General features: G+C 39.0%; 1 protein-coding gene and 1 pseudogene across 2 annotated transcripts in view; both read right to left on the bottom strand.

Annotated features, from left to right (window-relative positions):
• Nucleotides 1-19,824, bottom strand: part of TANGO6 (transport and golgi organization 6 homolog) — a 184,462-nt gene that overhangs the window by 63,203 nt on the left and 101,435 nt on the right. The window lies entirely within an intron of this gene.
• Nucleotides 1,484-4,447, bottom strand: LOC109572270 (asparagine--tRNA ligase, cytoplasmic pseudogene; annotated as a pseudogene).

Raw genomic sequence — 19,824 nt, 5'->3', positions numbered from 1 at the left:
GTGGTCATGTACGGCTATGAGAATTAGATTATAAAGAAAGCTGAGTGCTGAAGAATTGATGCTTTTAAACTGTGGTGTTGGAGAAGACTCTTGCGAGTCCCTTGGACTGCAAGGAGATCCAACCAGTCCATCCTAAAGGAGATCAGTCCTGGGTGTTCATTGTAAGGACTGATGTTGAAGATGAAACTCCAGTACTTTGGCCACCTGATGCGAAGAGCTGACTCATTTGAAATAAGACCGTGATGGTGGGAAAGATTGAGGGCAGAAGGAGAAGGGGATGACAGAGGATGAGATGGTTAGATGGCATCATCGACACAATGGACATGGGTTTGGTTGGACTCCAGGAGTTGGTGACGGACAGGGAGGCCTGGCGTGCTGCGGTTTATGGAGTCGCAAAGAAAAAAATTAAAAAAATAAAGAAGGCTGAGCACCAAAGAATATGATGCTTTCAGACTGTGGTGCTAGAGAAGACTTTTGAGAATCCCTTGGACAGCAAGGAGAACAAACCAGTCAATCCTAAAGGAAATCAGCCCTGAATGTTCATTGGAACAACTGATTCTGAAGCTGAAGCTCCAATACTTTGGCCATCTGATGCAAAAAGCTGACTCACTGGAAAAGACTCTGATGTTGGGAAAGGTCAAAGGCAAGAGAAGGGGACAACCACAGATGAGATGGTTAGATGGCATTACGGACTCAATAGACATGAGTTTAAGCACACTCCTGGAGATGGTGAAGGACAGGTAAGCCTGGCATGCTGCATGCAGTCCATGGGGTCGCAAAGTGTCAGACACGACTTAGCAACTGAACAACTATTACTACTATATATAAAACAGGTGAACAACAAGGACCTACTGCATAACACAGGAAAGTACATTCAATATCTTAATCTATGATGGAAAAGAATTTGAAAAAGAACGTATATATATATATTTTAAAATATATATTTATAGATATAAAACTGAATCACTTTTCTGTATACTTGAAAAGGACATAACATTGTAAGTTAATTATAATTCAATTTTTAAAAGTCCCCGTAAGTTTTTTATCACAGAAATTCTGTGTTGCTACTGCAGTCACCAAGGTATATTTTACCTCTAGGAATTCATGCCAATATCAGACAGCTGATTTTCTAATTTCACACTAAAATTTGGCTTTTACAATCTTCACATTAATTCAAACAAAAATTTGGGTTAAAGCAAACAACTGTTTATTACAGTTGTAATTAAGGGCATGATCTTTGCAATCAGTAAAATCAGGCTTTGAGTCCCGGATTGAGCACCAACCTGCTATCCTGGGGAAGCACTAAGTACTCCGAACATGCTGCTTTCTCTATAAAATGGTAATGATAATAAAAGGAATCACCTTTGTAGAGTCATTTCAAGGATTGTGTGAGAACATGTACATAAAGTGATTAATGGAGAGCCTGGAATAAAATAAGTATTCAACTATGATTTGCATTCTTTTTTTTTTTTTTTTTTTTGAGTTTTTACATGTGTCCATTTATTGATTGCTGGGAATAGAGCTTATTGAGAATACACTGACATGCATTTGAGGGGAGAAATTAACCAAACCTGAAAGGAAGCCATTCAGTAAGCCTGAGAGTTAATAAGGTAGGAGAAATTAGATCTAAAGACACAGTATGTGGGGTGACACCAACCACCACGGAGGGCTGTCCTTAAGATGCCAGCTGCAAACGCTTTGGGAACTTCTCTGTTCTGAATTACTGTGGAACTACCAGGAGAGAGAGATCACCCTGCCTCTTTAAACTAATGCGATAAAGAAAGCTGTTCACTGATGTGCCAAAAAACTTGCTGTCACTTCCAACTGTTTAAGGTAATTCCATTTTTACAAATTCCTCCACACCAATTTGTATGCTTTAGAGTTATAAGCAGCTATGAGATTTAGGAAAGATTCACAACGGATGCAAAAGATTGTAATCATATCATTCCTGTATCTACTGATTTAGGCTCTGTTCTAATACTAGCAGATTTTTACAGCATATTATCAATTTTTCCCCAAGGTGTTGAACTCATTGATACGATAAAGTGGTAGAAATTAAAAGAATTCCATTTATACTTAAAAGGACAGAGAGATTAAATTACTGGAATGTCTCAGATCATAATTTAAAATTATTTAATGATATATGTGGTATATACAACATAAAGATTGTAACCTAAAGGTGGATAAAGTGCTGAGACATACTCCTAACTGCAAAGCTACATGCCACAGTTTCTCCCAAACTTTGTAATGGGTATTTTTTCTTTAAAATTATAACATCAATGTTACTTGGTATTCAAAATGTTTTGAACTGCTTTTGTGGTAGCAGGAATAAAAAAGAGAAAACAGAAACGGACATACCCCAGTGGAATTAAAAAAAAAAAAGCGGGGGGAAGATTTTGGCTTTTTTTTTTTAAGAGGCAGTCTGTTCCTTCCATGAACCATGTTCTCTCCTTAAAGCTCTGGGGGTTGGGGGGACTGATCATGGCTTGCACCGCTGGACAAACCGAGGGTACAAACACACATCTCAGATATGGTATCTGTCCAGAATCCAGGTTAAGAATCGTTCCAAGCCCAGGCCATAGCCGCCATGTGGACACGTGCCATATTTTCTCTGATCCGTGTACCAGTAATAGGGAGTGGGGTCAATTCCTTCTCTTTTGTAACTTGCCAAGATCTCTTCATTATCCCAGATACGCATGGAACCACCCACGATCTCACCAACATTGGGCATCAACACGTCGACAGATTCGGTGAGCCGGGGGTCCTCGGGACAGCGCTGCATGTAGAAGGACTTGATCTCCACGGGAATGCGACACAGCAAGATGGACTCGTTGATGGTGTCCATCATCAGTCTCTCTGGAGCTTCCGGGATGTCCTCTCCAAATTCATAGAAAGTTCCGTCTTCTTTCTTTATGTTGTGTTCTTTCAGCCACACAATCGCATCTGAATAGTTCATCTGTTTGAAAGGCTGTTTAGGGGGCTTAAAATTCAGGTTGAGGTCGCGCACTATGTTTCCTGCGGGTGATTTCAGGACTCTATCGACCACGTCACACACCAAGTCCTCCAGGCGGTTCAGGAGCTCCTCGAAGGTCAGGAAAGGACACTCGGCTTCCACGTGAGTGTATTCAGCCAGGTGCCTTCGTGTTCTGGACTGTTCTGCCCTGTATGACTGTGCAATGCAAAAGACGTCCCCCAGAGCTGGAATGCAGGTCTCCAGGTAGAGCTGAGAGGACTGCGTCAGATACGCCTCTTCCCCAAAATAGTCGAGCTTGAAGAGCGTGGCGCCGCCTTCCACCTGTGTTTGCACCAACGTTGGAGGAGTGATTTCATGGTACCCCCTGTCGAAGAAGTGGTCTCTGAAGCACCTGGTGATCACGGAGCGCGCCTTCAGGATTTTGGACATGTTCTCCCCCCAGATCATCATGTGTCTGTTGTTGAGCTGGACGTCCACATCGGACTCCTCGTTGATCAAGTTGTCAGCACCTCCGGCAGGGGCCAACCCGATCAGCTCCCAGAAGTCGCAGATCAGCTCGTGGCCCCCCGGAGCCTGCTTGCCCTTTGGGGTAAGATTCAGCATTCCATACACTGCGACACTGCTCTCAGTGGACAAGACAACGCCATTGTAACACTGACACAAATCATCTGACAGGACACACTGGAGAAAACCCGTACCGTGCCGCAACACCAGAAACATTAAATTCTTTCCTTGCCTACACAGCCTGTGGACCCAGCCAAACACCTTTATCCTTTGGCCTCTATATCCTTTTAGTTCCCGAATCTTCATACATTTCGGCTCTGGAAGACTTGGGTCATTTTTAATGGTAATCTTCTTTGCTTCTTCCAGGTTCTTCTCTCTTCGCAAATTGTCTTCTGCCTCTTTCTTCTCCCGGGACTCACTCTTCATCTGCTCCCTGTGCCACAGCTTCCTAATGTTCTTCATCTGGGACTTAGAAATAACATCCCACCTCTCATTTTCTTTTTGTGAATCTACGTAAATGGTAGGAAAGGGTTCTTTTCCAACTGTCATCAAAGCCTTAAGGCCTGTTTTAAAAGGTTTCTCCTTGGTTCCATCACCGGTAACATCATTTCCCTTTCGGTCGGAGACATACAGTTCTGCGAGCGCCATCCCTGCGGCCGCCCTGACCACCTCCAAGGACATCGCCCCCAACACGCAGCCACCTAGCCTCCCCACGGACTGCGCCGGCAGCGTCCTCAACTCTGATTTGCATTCTTGAATAGGACAGGATGATCATACATTTTACTTGTCTGAAGGGCTGTTTATTCCGGGTTGGCTTTGGCCATGGGAGAATGGAGGAATACATTATACTAACTGAAAAATAACAAAAGAAAATAATAGCAACATTTATTCACCCCTTACCATGAAAGATGCTTGTTGTGAACACTTTACATATATTATCTTTTTAATTTCATAACCATGCTATCAGGAAGCTACCATAACTATCCCCATTTTACAGAAAAGGAATAGAGAGGTTATGGAACTTGTTCATAGCTATTAAATGTTAAGAGTCAAGATCAAAACTGAGGAAGTTATGACTCTGGGGTGGCAGTGCATACTCCTGACAGAGAAAGGTTAAATCTATACATCAAATTCCTATTTCCCTACCCAATGACTGCCATTGTAGATAGTCCTACCTCTCTTCATTGGTCTCTGGCAACCTCAGTACAGGAATTAATATAGCCATAAATATATCTCTATAATGATACTCAAATGTTTCTAAGTGATTTTGTGTGTGTGTGTGTGTGTGTATTTTATTTCATTTGAGCCTCTCAACATTTCTATGAGAAGGAATAACTGGGTGGACTACACTAGGTAGAATTGCTGGGTGGATTATAACTTCATCTCCACTACATGTTAAAAAAGATGACAGTCTCTCATTTCTTCCTCTGAATTGCCTATAATATCTACTTTTTCTCACCATTCTCACAGACATCCCTCTAATCAAAGTCTTCATCTCTTTATGCCAGGGAATACCACAACAGCCTCTTAGCTATCTCTCTGGCTCCAGCCTCTCCTTTCTTCACTCATGTTTCATGCCCCTGCCAACCACACCTATACATCTCTCATCACATTGTTTCCTTCCTTAAGAATCCATAGTGATTCCCAAATGCCCATCACATCAAGTCCTAACTCCTCTGCCCAGTCTTCAAGGCTCTTTGCGGTCTGCCCCACCCTCTCTATCTAGCCTCACTTCCCCAAGGCACCCAACACAATTTGCTGCAGGGAGACAGGTCAAGTCTCTATTCTCCATATGCAGTACAAGCATCCCACTTTTGTTCTGTTCTCACACTTTCTTTCCTATCTGGGGACATCATTTTCCCTCTTTATCACATGTAAACCCTCACTCAATATCCATCTCTAACAGACTGTCCAACAACATCCTATCAGTCTCCCTTCTAATCTTATCTCATTCTCATCCTTCACATAGCAGCCAAAATGATTTTGCTAAAAAGTAATTATGATCAATTCTTCCCTTCTTAAAATCTCTCCCTGACTTCCATTTAAACTCAACATATGTCTGGAACTCTGAGGTCCAATGCAAATGGAGACCCATTGCCTCTGTTCCAGGTAACCCTACAGACATCTGTCAGGAATATACAAATATCTTGTTTTATGTTCATATATTTTCTTTTTATGTTTATAATTGGATCAATGAAATAATATATAAAGATGAAATTGGTGAAACTTTGTTCAACCATAGAAAAGTGCTTAGGCAAGAAATTCTATTAATATACTTTAAAAACAAATGTAAATTAGGAAATTTATGGTACAAGGATGTTATTCTTTGGCTAAGAATGATATAGTTATGGATAAGTAAATTGTTTATGTTCTCTATGTCATGTGTCTATGATCTGTGTCAGTGTCAAGACTGATACTGTTCATTTACCTAGGAGAAACTAAAGTATAAATGATCCCAATTTACTACTTACTTAAATGACTAAATGAAACATGGAATTCAAAGACTAATAAAAATAATATTAAAAAAATAATAAAGTCAACATAAATCAAAATCCCTTAACACAGCACATATAGCTCTTTATGATTTTGGTTTCCTGAGCTAAGCCAGGCCATAGCAACCTGGCCTGGGTTTAAAAAAGGATGAGAATGATGGCTTCTTCTTTTATAACGTTATTTTCTCCCAAAGCAACAAAAAAGTAGGACAAAGACTATAAGGAAGGTAAGTATGTTTCTCTTGGATCTCAGGGAAATGTGCTGAAATTATGTACAGACCAGCCACAAAGCAGCTTGCGGCTAAAACTAGAAGAACTGAAGTGAGATTTGAATTACTGCCTGCTTCAGGTAAGACAAAATCTGAAGTTTCAGTCTAATTTACTTGCCTGCTAAAACAAAAATTTAACACTTTGAAGGACTATAACAGAATCCATAGCCTTCTCAACATAATTTAATAATGTCCAGGACATAATCCAAACTGATGTGCAATATGACCCATTCTCAAGGAGAAAGATACTCAACAGAAGCCAGGACTGAATGATATAGACATTTCAGTGATCAGAGACAGATTTTAAAGCAGCAACTATAGCTGTGCTCAGTGAGGTAAAGAAAAATACAATGAATGAAAAGACAGGAAAAATACCTGAAGTTTAAACAAAAAACACCACATTTCTAAGAAAGCCATGGTAGAAAAAGAGATCACAAGCAAAGTTAGAAAATATTTTTCAATGAAAACATATCAAAATTATGGGATTCAACTAAAGCAATTCTTATAGGATAATTTACTAATGGGGCTTTCCTGGTGGCTCAGACGGTCAAGAATCTGCCTGCAAGGCAGGAGATCCACTCTATGAAATAAGTCTTATTACAATGATCATTGTACAAATGAAGAAACTGAGACAGAGATGTTAAATAACTGGCCTATGGTCACATATTCAAAACTCAAGAAGTGGCAGCTTTCAGATTTGAAAAGAGCAGCCTGACTTCAAAGCAAGGGGTTTGTAACAGTTGATACAGAGGGAAAATATGGGAGTAAGCGTTCATCATACAACATACAAAAATTTGGGCATGCTGCTCTAAAAAAAAATTCTTCACCATAACATCAGAACCATATTTACACTGTGAGCAGTGACTTCATCTCCTTTCTCATTTTAGCAACACATGATGTATCATATCAAAATAATGTCATCAATTTGATATTTTTGTTGCCATTAAAATTTTAAATTTGTTCTTAAGCTGTAAATGAGCTAAAATATATAACTAATTGTATGTTTTTTCATAATAAATTAATATCATCATTAATATTATGATAAATATTTTCACCAGAAAAAGTTGTATCTCCTCAAAAGACACCATTAAAGAAAACACTGGTAGAAACTATTAGCAATACATATACGTGACAAAGGACTTGTATTTACTCCATACAAAGGACTCTTACAACTCAATAAATACTTGGAAAAATAAAGAGAAACAATCCAATTAAGAAATGGAAAAAGATCTTAACAGTTACTTCAAGAAAGAGATACAGGAGTAGAAAATAAGCACACGAAAAGACAAGAGCTCAACATAAGTAGTCATCAGGGAAATATAAATTAAAACTATAATAACATAACACTACACATCTTTTAAAATGGCAAAAAATTTTAAAGAATGATATTAAGTGTTGGTAAGGATATGGAGCAGCTGGAACTCTCATATCTTGCTGGTCATAATGTAAAATGATACAATTCCTTTGGAAAACATTTAGGTAGATTTTTATACACCTATTATATGATCCAGCAATTCCATTCCTAGTACTTACCCAAGACACACACACACACACACACACACACACACACACACACACACACACACACACACAGCTTGATTCCTGGGTCAGGAAGATCTGCTGGAGAAGGATATGGCAACCCACTCCAGTATTCCTGCCTGGAAAATTATATGGAGAAGCCTGGTGGGCTAAAGTCCAGAGTAAAGAGTCGGACATGACTGAGCATGCACCACCACCACATATCTTCACACTAAGACTTGTACCAGAATATTCACAGCAACTACACTCAGAATAGCTCAAAACTGGAAACAACTTGAATGTCCATCAACAGGTAAATGTATGAATGATTCTGGTACATTCAAATATAGTACTACTACTTAGTAATAAAAAATAGTGAACTACTAATATACACAACAAGGATGAATGGCAAAAACTTTCGCTGAGCAAAAGAATTCAGACACAAAAGGGTATACACTTTATGATTCCATTTACATAAAACTCTAAAAAACAAATCTAATCTACAGCAGCAGAATGCATATCAGTGGTTGTCTGAGTTGGGGTGTGAAATGGGAGATGATGTGGGAACAAAGGAGCTTTCTAAGGTGACAAAAATGTTCTATATTTTGACTGTAGTGATAGTTACATGAGTTTACAGCAAACCTCATTGAAATGTACACTTGAAATGGGGGCATTTATTGGATGTAAATTACAACTTGGTAAAGTTGATTTCAAAGAAAGCAAACTGCAGACTAATAATATGTAATAATATATACTTAGAGTAAAAATAATAGTATGTTAAGATTCTGTTTTTTGTAAAAGAAGGCCAGTGTAAAAAGCCCACATGTTTGCTTATATCTGTAGGAACACAGGAAGAGGTGTGAAAGAATACATACCAAACTATTATCATTGTTTACCTCGGGAGGTAAGAATATTAACTATAATATTTGGCAGAGACTGGATTTTTCTTTATATACCTATATATATCCATGTATTGTTAGGCTTCTGTCAACAAACAAAATAAGCATGCACTAGTATGCAGATATGTTTACCAATACTCCATCCCTGAATGTGGTTTCTCTCATCAAGAATCAGAGGCTACTTCCCTTCCCCTTGAACCTGGGCTGGTTTGGGGACTGACTTTGATAGCATATTGTGGCAGAAGACATACTAAGCCAATTCTAGGTTTAGCTCTTTTTTTTTTTTTTTCCATTTTTACAGTAGATTTACTCAATCACAGTTACCAATTAAATTAGCACCGCTTTTATGTCCAACAAATTTTAAGAGTTGAGGCCCTATTAGAGAAGCTACATATTATGAGTCTATGGCCCATGCTGTATTTTACTTCTTAACCTTTATTTTTATTTTAAATTGTATTTTATTTTTAAACTTTACATAATTGTATTAGTTTTGCCAAATATCAAAATGAATCCACCACAGGTATACATGTGTTCCCCATCCTGAACCCTCCTCCCTCCTCCCTTCCCATACCATCCCTCTGGGTCGTCCCAGAGCACTAGCCCCAAGCATCCAGTATCATGCATCGAACCTGGACTGGCATCTCATTTCATACATGATATTTTACATGTTTCAATGCCATTCTCCCAAATCTTCCCACCCTCTCCCTCTCCCATAGAGTCCATAAGACTGTTCTATACATCAGTATCTCTTTTGCTGTCTCGTACACAGGGTTATTGTTACCATCTTTCTACATTCCATATATATGCGTTATTATACTGTATTGGTGTTTTTCCTTCTGGCTTACTTCACTCAGTATAATAGGTTTAGCTCTTAAGAGGCCTGGCAGCTTCTGTTTCTGTTCTCTGGGAAACCATTCACCATACTGAAAAGTTTGGCTTAGACTGCTAAATGATGACCATCCACACGTAAGAACAGGCAGAAGCCATATGGAGGAGCACCAGGGTGCTCCAGTCAAGGTCCCAGCTGAATGCAACCTCCTGGGTGAGCTTAGCTGATCTGAAGGCAGTAAAAGGGCCACCAGCTGAGCCCGGACAACACCATGTGGAGCAGAGATGAGATGTCCCTGCCAAGTATTATGTGGTTCACAGAATTTTGAACAAATAAATTGTGGTAGTTTTTTGTTTTGTTCTTGAATTATGGCCATATCCCGTGGCAAGTGGGACACTAGCTCCCCAACCAGGGATTGAACCTGCACCCCTTGCATTGGAAAGCAGAGTCTCAACCACTGGACCTCCAGGGAGTCCCCAAATGGTGGCTGTTTTAAGCCATTGTGTTCCGAACTCTTTTACTACATATAAGGGAACCACAACATATGCTATGAAGCAAAAAGCCCTTCAGTTCAGTTCAGTTCAGTCACTCAGTCGTGTCTGACTCTTTGTGACCCCATGAATCGCAGCACGCCAGGCCTCCTTGTCCATCACCAACTCTCGGAGTTCACTCAAATTCACGTCCACTGAGTCAGTGATGCCATCCAGCCATCTCATCCTCTGTCGTCTCCTTCTCCTCCTGCCCCCAATCCGTCCCAGCATCAAAATCTTTTCCAATGAGTCAACTCTTCACATGAGGTGGCCAAAGTACTGGAGTTTCAGTTTTAGCATCATTCCTTAACACCCAGGGCTGATCTCCTTTAGAATGGACTGGTTGGATCTCCTTGCAGTCCAAGGGACTCTCAAGAGTCTTCTCCAACCACAGTTCAAAAGCATCAGTTCTTCGGTGCTCAGCCTTCTTCACAGTCCAACTCTCACATCCATACATGACCACTGGAAAAACCATAGCCTTGACTAGAAGGACCTTTGTTGGCAAAGTAATGTCTCTGCTTTTCAATATGCTATCTAGGTTGGTCATAACTTTTCTTCCAAGGAGTAAGCATCTTTTAATTTCATGGTTGCAATCACCATCTGCAGTGATTTGGAGCCCAAAAAAATAAAGTCTAACACTGTTTCCACTGTTTCCCCATCTACTTCCCATGAAGTGATGGGACCAAATGCTATGATCTTAGTTTTCTGAATGTTGAGCTTTAAGCCAACTTTTTCACTCTCCTCTTTCACTTTCACCAAGAGACTTCTGAGCTTCTCTTTACTTTCTGCCATAAGGGAGGTGTCATCTGCATATCTAAGGTTAATGATATTTCTCCTGGCAATCTTGATTCCAGCTTGTGCTTCTTCCAGCCCAGTGTTTCTCATGATGTACTCTGCGTATAAGTTAAAGAAGCAGGGGGACAATATACAGCGTTGATGTACTCCTTTCCCTATTTGGAACCAGTCTGTTGTTCCATGTCCAGTTCTAATTGTTGCTTCCTGACCTGCATATCGGTTTCTCAAGAGGCAAGTCAGGTGGTCTGGTTCCCATCTCTTTCAGAATTTTCCACAGTTTATTGTGATCCACACAGTCAAAGGCTTTGGCATAGTCAATAAAGCATAAATAGATGTTTTTCTGGAACTCTCTTGCTTTTTTGATGATCCAGCGGATGTTGGCAATTTGATCTCTGGTTCCTCTGCCTTTTCTAAAACCAGCTTGAACATCTGCAAGTTCACGGTTCACATATTGCTGAACCCTTTAAACTAACATTTTAAAATTAGTAAATTAAAAGTTTAAATATTTCTGGAAACTAATTAATTAGAATGCCCTTAAGGTGATTGATTATAATGCTGCACCTTTAAACAAGTTTCGTTGAGCAAGATACTTCTAAAAGCAATTTGTCATTCCTTGACTAGTATTATATGTTATTTAATAGCAAAACGCATTAATAATTTATTACTTTTTTTGGCTGCTGCTGTGCAGCTTGCAAGACATTAGTTCCCCATCCAGGAATTGAACCCACGGCCTTGGCAATGAAACTGTGGAGTCCCATCCACTGGACAGCCACGGAATTCCCAGGAATTTATTACTTAAAATGCCTTTCTTCCCATCGCAGTCAAGACAAACAACAAAATAACACAAAAGAAGGCATTTTTAGTCCACTCTCCTTGAAAAGCAATTTTCAAAAGATATTTTTCTCTATTTGACAACAGACATAGCAGGGGGCTTCAAAAAGCCCTATCTCACCTACAATTTCAGGAAGTAATCTGCTAGTATATAAACAGTTTAAAATAGAAACAGCCAGTGACTGAGTGAATCCATTTTGGCAAGTATCAATCTCACAGAAATAAAGGCCCAGTACTTTAATATGTACATATATATGAACTTTGCATATATACATATCTAATAAATATTTCCATTGGCCCACATATATGAGTATTTATATTGCAGCACTGCGTGTCATGGGAAAAAAATAGAAAAAAAAAAAGAAGTTTCAGCCACAAACGGCTGAATAAGTGAACTGTGGTGCATCTATACTATAAAATTCTATGCAGCTGTTTAAAAGCGTCTCTCTTTGGACTTCCCTGGTGGTACAGTGGGTAGGAATCTGCCTGCCAGTGCAGGGGACACGTGTTTGTTCCATGGTCCAGGATGATTCCACGTGCCACGGAGCAACTAAGCCCGTGCGCCACAAATACTGAAGTCCAAGCGCCTAGAGCCCGTGCTCTGCAATGAGAAGCCACCATAATGAGAATTCCTCCCACCACAACAAAGAGTAGCCACCGCTCACCACAACTAGAGAAAGCTCTCACACAGCAACCAAGACCCAGCCCAGCCATAAATAAATAAAGTTAAAAAAAAAAAAAAAACTGACTCAAATTAAAAAAAATTTTTTTTAAAAAAAGCTCCTCTCCTCATCTTAAATCCCAGGCAAACCTAACTGGGTTAACTCACAGTAGCCTGCTGGACAAATTCAGTTATTCCATTTTCCTTTGTTTTCTACCACTGGCTAGAAGGTGTTCGTCAGAGCAGAGCCTGGTGCTGAATCTGCTCCTCTATGGGCAGGGACAGTCAGGTTTTCTAGAATCAGACTACGGGCTTCATCCTGCAGTTGGATGGGATCATGGGCTACTTATCACGTAGATTCACTGTAAAGTGGCAACACTGAACTAAAACAAAAGCAGATGATACAGAAAGAGTTGACAAAACACATTAAATGAGTGTTATGCAGGCTGTAAGAGATATATATATATATATGTAATACACACAAATATACATCTCTTAAAAGCCCAGGACCCACCCTTCTCAGGGCATATAGAGTAATTTGAGAAAAGGTGCTTTCTAACCAAGAAGTATAAGCTGCTGTGCCCCAGTATTCTCAGTGTCACTAGCTGCCACGGCGCAGTCTAAAAGAGACCTGAAATTTAGTTCTCTCCTCTCATTCCTCATTCCAAATATTAATTCCTTGTGCTTTCTTACAGTGTTCCCTGAAGGTAAACTCTTCAGATGAAACAACGTGAATTTGACTTTCTATTTCTGCTCTCAATTTTCGACGATTCTGACCTAGAGTAAACTAGAACTTGTCTAAGCTTGCTGATTAGAAGACTACGTTCTGTCTCTAAAAATAAAGTGCTGTTCTTTGTATGTCATGATGACACTACCAGATCTGAGTTGCTCTTCCAGGGCAGCTCTGAGTCATGTACCCACCCTTTCATCCATCAGTCCCTCCCTGACCTCTTTTCCTTCACCCACGCCCCATCCCTCCAACATTCTCTGACAGATTCCTCCATTCATTCTGGGAGCAAAGGTACACATTTCAGAGATGGCTGGTCAGGGTTCGCGGAGAAAGCCACGGCAACCCACTCCAGTACTCCTGCCTGGAAAATCCCAAGGATGGAGGAGCCTGGTAGGCTGCATTCCATGGGGTCGCTAAGAGCCGGATACGACTGAGCGACTTCACTTTCACTTTTCACTTTCATGCATTGGAGAAGGAAATGGCAACCCACTCCAGTGTTTTTGCCTGGAGAATCCCAGGGACGGGGAAGCCTGGTAGCGTGCCGTCTACGGGGTCGCACTGAATTGGACACGACTGAAGCGACTTAGCAGCAGCAGCAGGTCAGGGTTAGAGGATAGGTATGAAGCCATGGAATAATTTTTCTCTGTGAGAAACTGGCAGTCTCTTTCACTACTGACAAGAGAGTACAGATCTGGAGGGCAACTTAGCACTAAATATCAAGAGTCTTAAAGTACAAGCATGCACATACTTTGACCAAGTAATTTCCCTGTAGGAACCAACCCTAAGGAAAGACTCAAAGATTCACCAAAGGATTTATGTATAAGAATAATCAATAGCACACTTTTCATAATCCTCATAAAGTTCCTCATAAAGTAAGAAACCAGAACCACCTAATTAAACACTAATATCTTTTGAGAAGATAATTAAATAAAATTATAAATTCAGTTGATTAATTATAATAACCAATAACTCTTATATTTTCAAGAAATATTTAATGACATGGAAAAGTGCTTATAAATAATGTTAAATGTAAAAAAGGCAGCATACATACAGTATAATTACAATTCTGAGAAAGAAAAAGAAACTAAAGGAAACATCAAAATATAAACAAAGAATGGTTACTTCTGAATGGTGAAATTATCAGTGATTACTTTTTTATACTTTTTAATAATTTCCAAATTGTCCAAAATTATTACATATTACTAATACAATCAGGAAAGGAAAGGTCTATAAGTAACTTTTAAAATTATACCTCTAAAAAAAATTGACATGAGGAAAACAGAAAGAAGTGAAGAAAAAAATTATTCAGCCTGAGCTTCAACTTTTAATTTTGGCCAGATTAATATTTTTAATTCACATTAATCTAAGTATTTGTTGAACTATACTAATGCTAACCTAGGCAACTTGGCAAGAAGCATTTCATTTGATTTTCTGAATTTTGCTGAAAAATTCTCCTTTCAAAGTATGTAAACTCTAATACTTGACAGTCATTCATTGCTGCTGAAATCTATGAATACTGAACTCCCAGACTGGTATCCAATTATTCACACATTCAACATACTTTTTCACTTTAGATCAAGCTTTGCTGTTAGTTGAAAATCTTTGAAAGCTGACATACAAAAGCTGTTTTTCAAAAACTAACCTGCTGTGTTTGATAACGATGCGGAACTGATGTAGCCCCATAGCACTCTGCCACATTTAACTGCAGGGTCTGAGCAGAAAAAGGACAGACGAGACTATTTCCTCTGAGCTCCCACAACACTCCACACAGGCCTCTCCATAAATTAGCAGGTCACCTCACAATGAAGTGTGTATGAGCTGACCTCTCTGACTAAACTATAAGCTCCTTGAAGGAAGAGACTGTGGATTTCCCATGCTTCTATCTCCAGCCTCAGGCACAGAACCCACTGTTCAGTGCATAATCAAAAAATATTTTTAAACTGAACTACACTGATGACTTTACGCCCCAAATTAAGAAAAAAAAAATAACCATATTCAAGATAAACAAAACCAACTTCGAGCATTAGGAAGAGTTACCAAATAACTCAGGAATGTATATGATTTAGAACTTGACAAAAGCAGGAAATTAAATAAGCATTCAGAGAATGTTCGGGTATTACTACAGGCAGAGGCGGAAACTATTCTTCCACCAAAGACTTCTGATCCAAGCTCCAGATTGAAATGAGAGCCACAAATGAGTAAAAAGCAGTTCTATTTATTTCTCTCCCTTTTTCCTTAGAATGAGAAATAAATATTAACAAAGGATATAAAATATTCCCTAAATACAAGAGATAATTTTAAAATACACTTTAGTTCTCATTATGGTTCATTAAATGTAAACAGAAGGCAAAAAAAGAGATACATGTAACTGCTTCAAAGGTGGTCACAAGCTCTAATAAGGACACACTCCTGTAGTTAGTAAAAATCAGAAAAGGCTATCCACTAAAAAGTATGCTCATAAGATTGGTATAAAATACATAATATTAGCCATGTGCAGAACCTCCCATATGCAAAAGCATTTGTAACTACATTACAAAAATGAATGAATAACTTTTTCCAACTCTCTCCAGTGAGAGGGCAATCTAGGTTGCAACTGAGATGCAACCTAAGGGATAGGGGATAGGCTGGAATTCAGCTAAGGCCATGAGGATGACTGCACAGCTGAGTATGGGGACAGCTCCAGAGCATGCCATTCAATACAATGATGTTTCTCAGACTTTCTGATCTGTGAACAACCTGCACAATTGTATGTGGCAGTCCTGGATTTAATTAACGCATCTGTGATATTATGAAGCAGAAACAGGAGCTCTAGAACAGGGCACATCAACAGAAGGCCTACTGACATTCTTGGCCAGGTCAGGGGGTTGTCCTGGGCACTGCAGGATGTTAAAAAACTTCCCTAGTGTCTACCCACTTAATGCCAGTAACATCCTCCCTGCCCCCAGCTATAACAATTAAAAATGTCTCCAGACATTGCCAATGTCCCCTGGGGGACAAAATTCTTCCCTCCACTCCCCCATTTGAGACTCACTGTTCTAGAGGAACAAAGAATTGGGTAGTGTTGGTCCAGCTCTGCTGAAGAGAGCGAATACACTGTATCTGCCATATGTGAGCACGGAGTGTAGTCTACAACAGATCAGGAATAACACTAGGCAATCTCAGAAGGAAATACCCTCACAGATGAACTCAGTATCTTTTGCTTTAATTGCACTTGCCAGGTGTTTCCCAATTATCAATTCAATATCTTGAGCACAGTTACTTAATTCTATACATTTAAAAGAAGATTTTTAAAAATGCAATGACATATAACAACCCACAGGTTATTGCTGACACTGGGCCATATAAGAGGAAACAGATGGAGAAACATTTGGAGTGACTGGTAATTTAGCAATGTGTTAAGATTAAATTTCTAAAAGTACAATAAAAACTAAATAGTTCTTTAAATAAAAGAAATGAAACTAAAAAAGAAGAAATGGAGAAAAAAGGAAATGAAACTAAAATTCTTTCACCGTATTTTCTATGTTAAGGAATAGAGATTAAAATATTGGTTTGCCAAAAACTTCATTTGTGGTTTTCCGTAAGATTATACAGAAAACCCCAAACCAACTTTTCAGCCAACACAATATATAGATTCATATTTATACGACGCTGCTTTAAGAAAGCTTTTCTATATAAGAGAGAAACCATAAAGGAAAAGATAGATTTGCCTACATCAAAATAAAAAGCTTCTGCAACTCAAAACAAGTTAAACAGAAAATGCGAACAAAACTAAAATGTGAACCCAAAGAAAATATTTACAACATAAATGTTAGTGGTTCAAGATCTATAAGTAAATAAAGCTTTACAAATTAAATACCAAAATAAACACCACAATGGAAAAATGAAGAAAGGATAGGAAGAAGCAATTCATATGCACACGCACAAATAAAAATTTAGCCAATAAAAATATGAAAACTATTTAACCCTATCAACTGAATAAATGGAAATAAAAACACAATAACATTTCTTTATATATCTGTTTGATAAAAATAACACACAGCATAATAGTGCTGATGAAGGTACAAATATCCTCAAACATTAAGATATAAACTGGAACAATTTCTTGGGAAGACAATTTAGCAATAATACATTTAAAAATATGCACATGCTTTTAAGAAATTCTACTTTTAGAAAATTTTCCTAGGAAATTGTCATGGGTCTGCACAAAGATTTAGCTATAAGAATAGTCATCTTAATATAATTCAAAATAGTGAAAAATTAGAACAACTGTAAGCTGGTCAGTTGAAAAAATTATGATACATTCAAATGATATATTATCATGCAATCATTAAAAATTATAGAGGATGTGGAAAATGTGCGTGTTAATGACAGGAAAAAGATGCTTACTGAGATGGGAAAATTTTCAGGATGTAGTATCGTGTAGTGGGTAAGAGACTGGGTCTGGAGTCAGAATGTCTGGGTTAAATTTTGGATCCATCATTAATTAGCTGTATAATATTAGGCAAGTCAGTAAACCTCTCTGAAGCTGTTTCCTAATGTGTAGAAAAAGGTAACTTCTATGAAATAATACCAACAATCGAGGCAACAATCACCAGTGCTTACTTAAAACCAACAGAGGGAAGGTTGATGGGGAAGTTTATTATGGACTTATCCTATGGGAAATATCACTGATCAATCTTCACATCACTAAAAGAGAATACCAGACATCATACACCTCGAAATGTGAGACAACAGGAAACAGAAGGCACAACATAGCCTGTGATATATTCTTGCCCCTTAAAATCTCACCCAAATTTACCCAAGCGCCTGTTATCTATCAACTTACTGGAAATATGGGGATTTAATTCCATTAAAATGAGATTCACAAGACAATCAAAATAAACTAATGCTGATAAAATGTCAGAAGAGTGCTTACCTCTGGGGCAGGTATAGACTAGGCAGGAAAAAAAGGAAACTTTATGGGTTATTAGAAGTTTCTCTGTATTGATCTGGGTGGTGGCAAATATGTAAAGAATCATAAAACTACACTATTAAAATTAGTGTACTTTATATACTTTTTTATATGTATGCTGCTGCTAAGTTGCTTCAGTCGTGTCCAACTCCCAGCGACCCCATGGACTGCAGCCCACCAGGCTCCCCCGTCCCTGGGATTCTCCAGGCAAGAACACTGGAGTGGGTTGCCATTTCCTTCTTCAATGCATGCAAGTGAAAAGTGAAAGTGAAGTCGCTCAGTCATGTCTGACCCTTAGCGACCCTATGGACCGCAGCCCACCAGGCTCCTCCGTCCATGGGATTTTCCAGGCAAGAGTACTGGAGTAGGGTGCCATTGCCTTCAATACTTCAATTGTTTTAAATGAAAGTGAAAAAAAAAAAAGCTCCAGCTGACAGTTCACCATTGTCTAGTGGTAGAAAGAAAAGTAGGGGTGGTTAGAGAATTGAAGCCAAGAGGAAGTGGTGGTGTACAGCACCTGGCTGCTACATGTGGGTCTCATGCTCCCATAGAACTCCCCCCCGCTGCAAAGAAGAGCTGGAGGGTGGGGAGAGCACAAGGCCTGGACCACTGGGAAATTAGGGTACTTACTAAAGAAATCTTATAAAGTGGCTGTCACAAGGATTTCCACACCAATAGGAAACTAAGGATATTGGCTACATTGTAAAAATGGGTTTTAATTTCACTTAAAGGATTTCAATAAGCCATCTCATCTATGCACCTGGACAAGTTGGTAAAGTGAATTAGCAAGTAGCAGTTAAATCTACGGCAATGTTTACAGCTGGATACTTGTTGGAATAGACATCAGGAAGATTAGAACTCTGAGCATTGATGGAATATGCTTTGAAATGCCAGAAGGCAGTTTTGGAAACTGGCTAATTATAGAAATATGTAAGGAGGAGCAAAACCTGTCTCCCACTCAACCTAGACCTTCATCCCCACTTTCACTCTCACCACAGGAAGTGATTTGGACTGGCCCATGGAGACAGAGAAGCGTGCATTTTCAGTGTTTATCTTCCCAATGGTAGAGATTTACCAGAAGTTTCAGAGAAAAGATATGTTCTGCTGATGCCATCTATGTATCAGACACATTCTTCCTGAGATGAACAGTCACAATGTTACACACAAATGGAAGTCAGAAGTTGCATTGGATCCTGCAATACATTAAACTCAATACTCACACCTACTGTGAGAGAATCATCGCTCACAATGGTTCACTTGCCTGGTATGTTTCAGATCATATTTAAGACAAAGGCAAATATAGAAAGTCTGCTGTTCTTCAGAGGAGAGAAAAAAATCATCTTTTTAATTTCACTCTCATGAGATTTCCCTTTCAGTTATGAAAGAATTTAAGTGTCTGGAGATCTAAGTTCTATCTTCTTTAGCCAGAAGGGTCACCCAGAAATTAGGAAAATTAATGGCTATATCCATAGACATGATGTATGACTATGTGAAATCTTTTGAAATCCTTGGAAGTACTGGTGAAGGAAGAACTCAGTGAGATTTCGTGATACCAGAGGCAAAAAAGCTAGTTAGTTTTCCAAAATTTTCCCCTAGTGAGTGAAGAGTAAAATTTAACCCTTACAATAGGCATATGAGGTTAAGTGTTATTAATATCTTCTTATTATATATGAGGACACTGACACATCAGGAGGTCAAGAAACATTCCTATGATCAAAAGCCACTAGCAAGCAGCTTGGGATCTGATCCCAGGCAGCGCGACTCTGGAGCCCACAGTCTTAATACTCCCAGCTCATGGCTGTGGTTTTGAGCAACTTCCTTTGAGTTGGCAGGTTCACTTC

The sequence above is a fragment of the Bos indicus genome, chromosome 18 (assembly GCF_029378745.1).
Source record: "Bos indicus isolate NIAB-ARS_2022 breed Sahiwal x Tharparkar chromosome 18, NIAB-ARS_B.indTharparkar_mat_pri_1.0, whole genome shotgun sequence".
Lineage (NCBI taxonomy): Eukaryota > Metazoa > Chordata > Mammalia > Artiodactyla > Bovidae > Bos > Bos indicus.
Note: the sequence above shows the minus strand (reverse complement) of the source record. Positions and strands in the feature narration are given on the sequence as shown.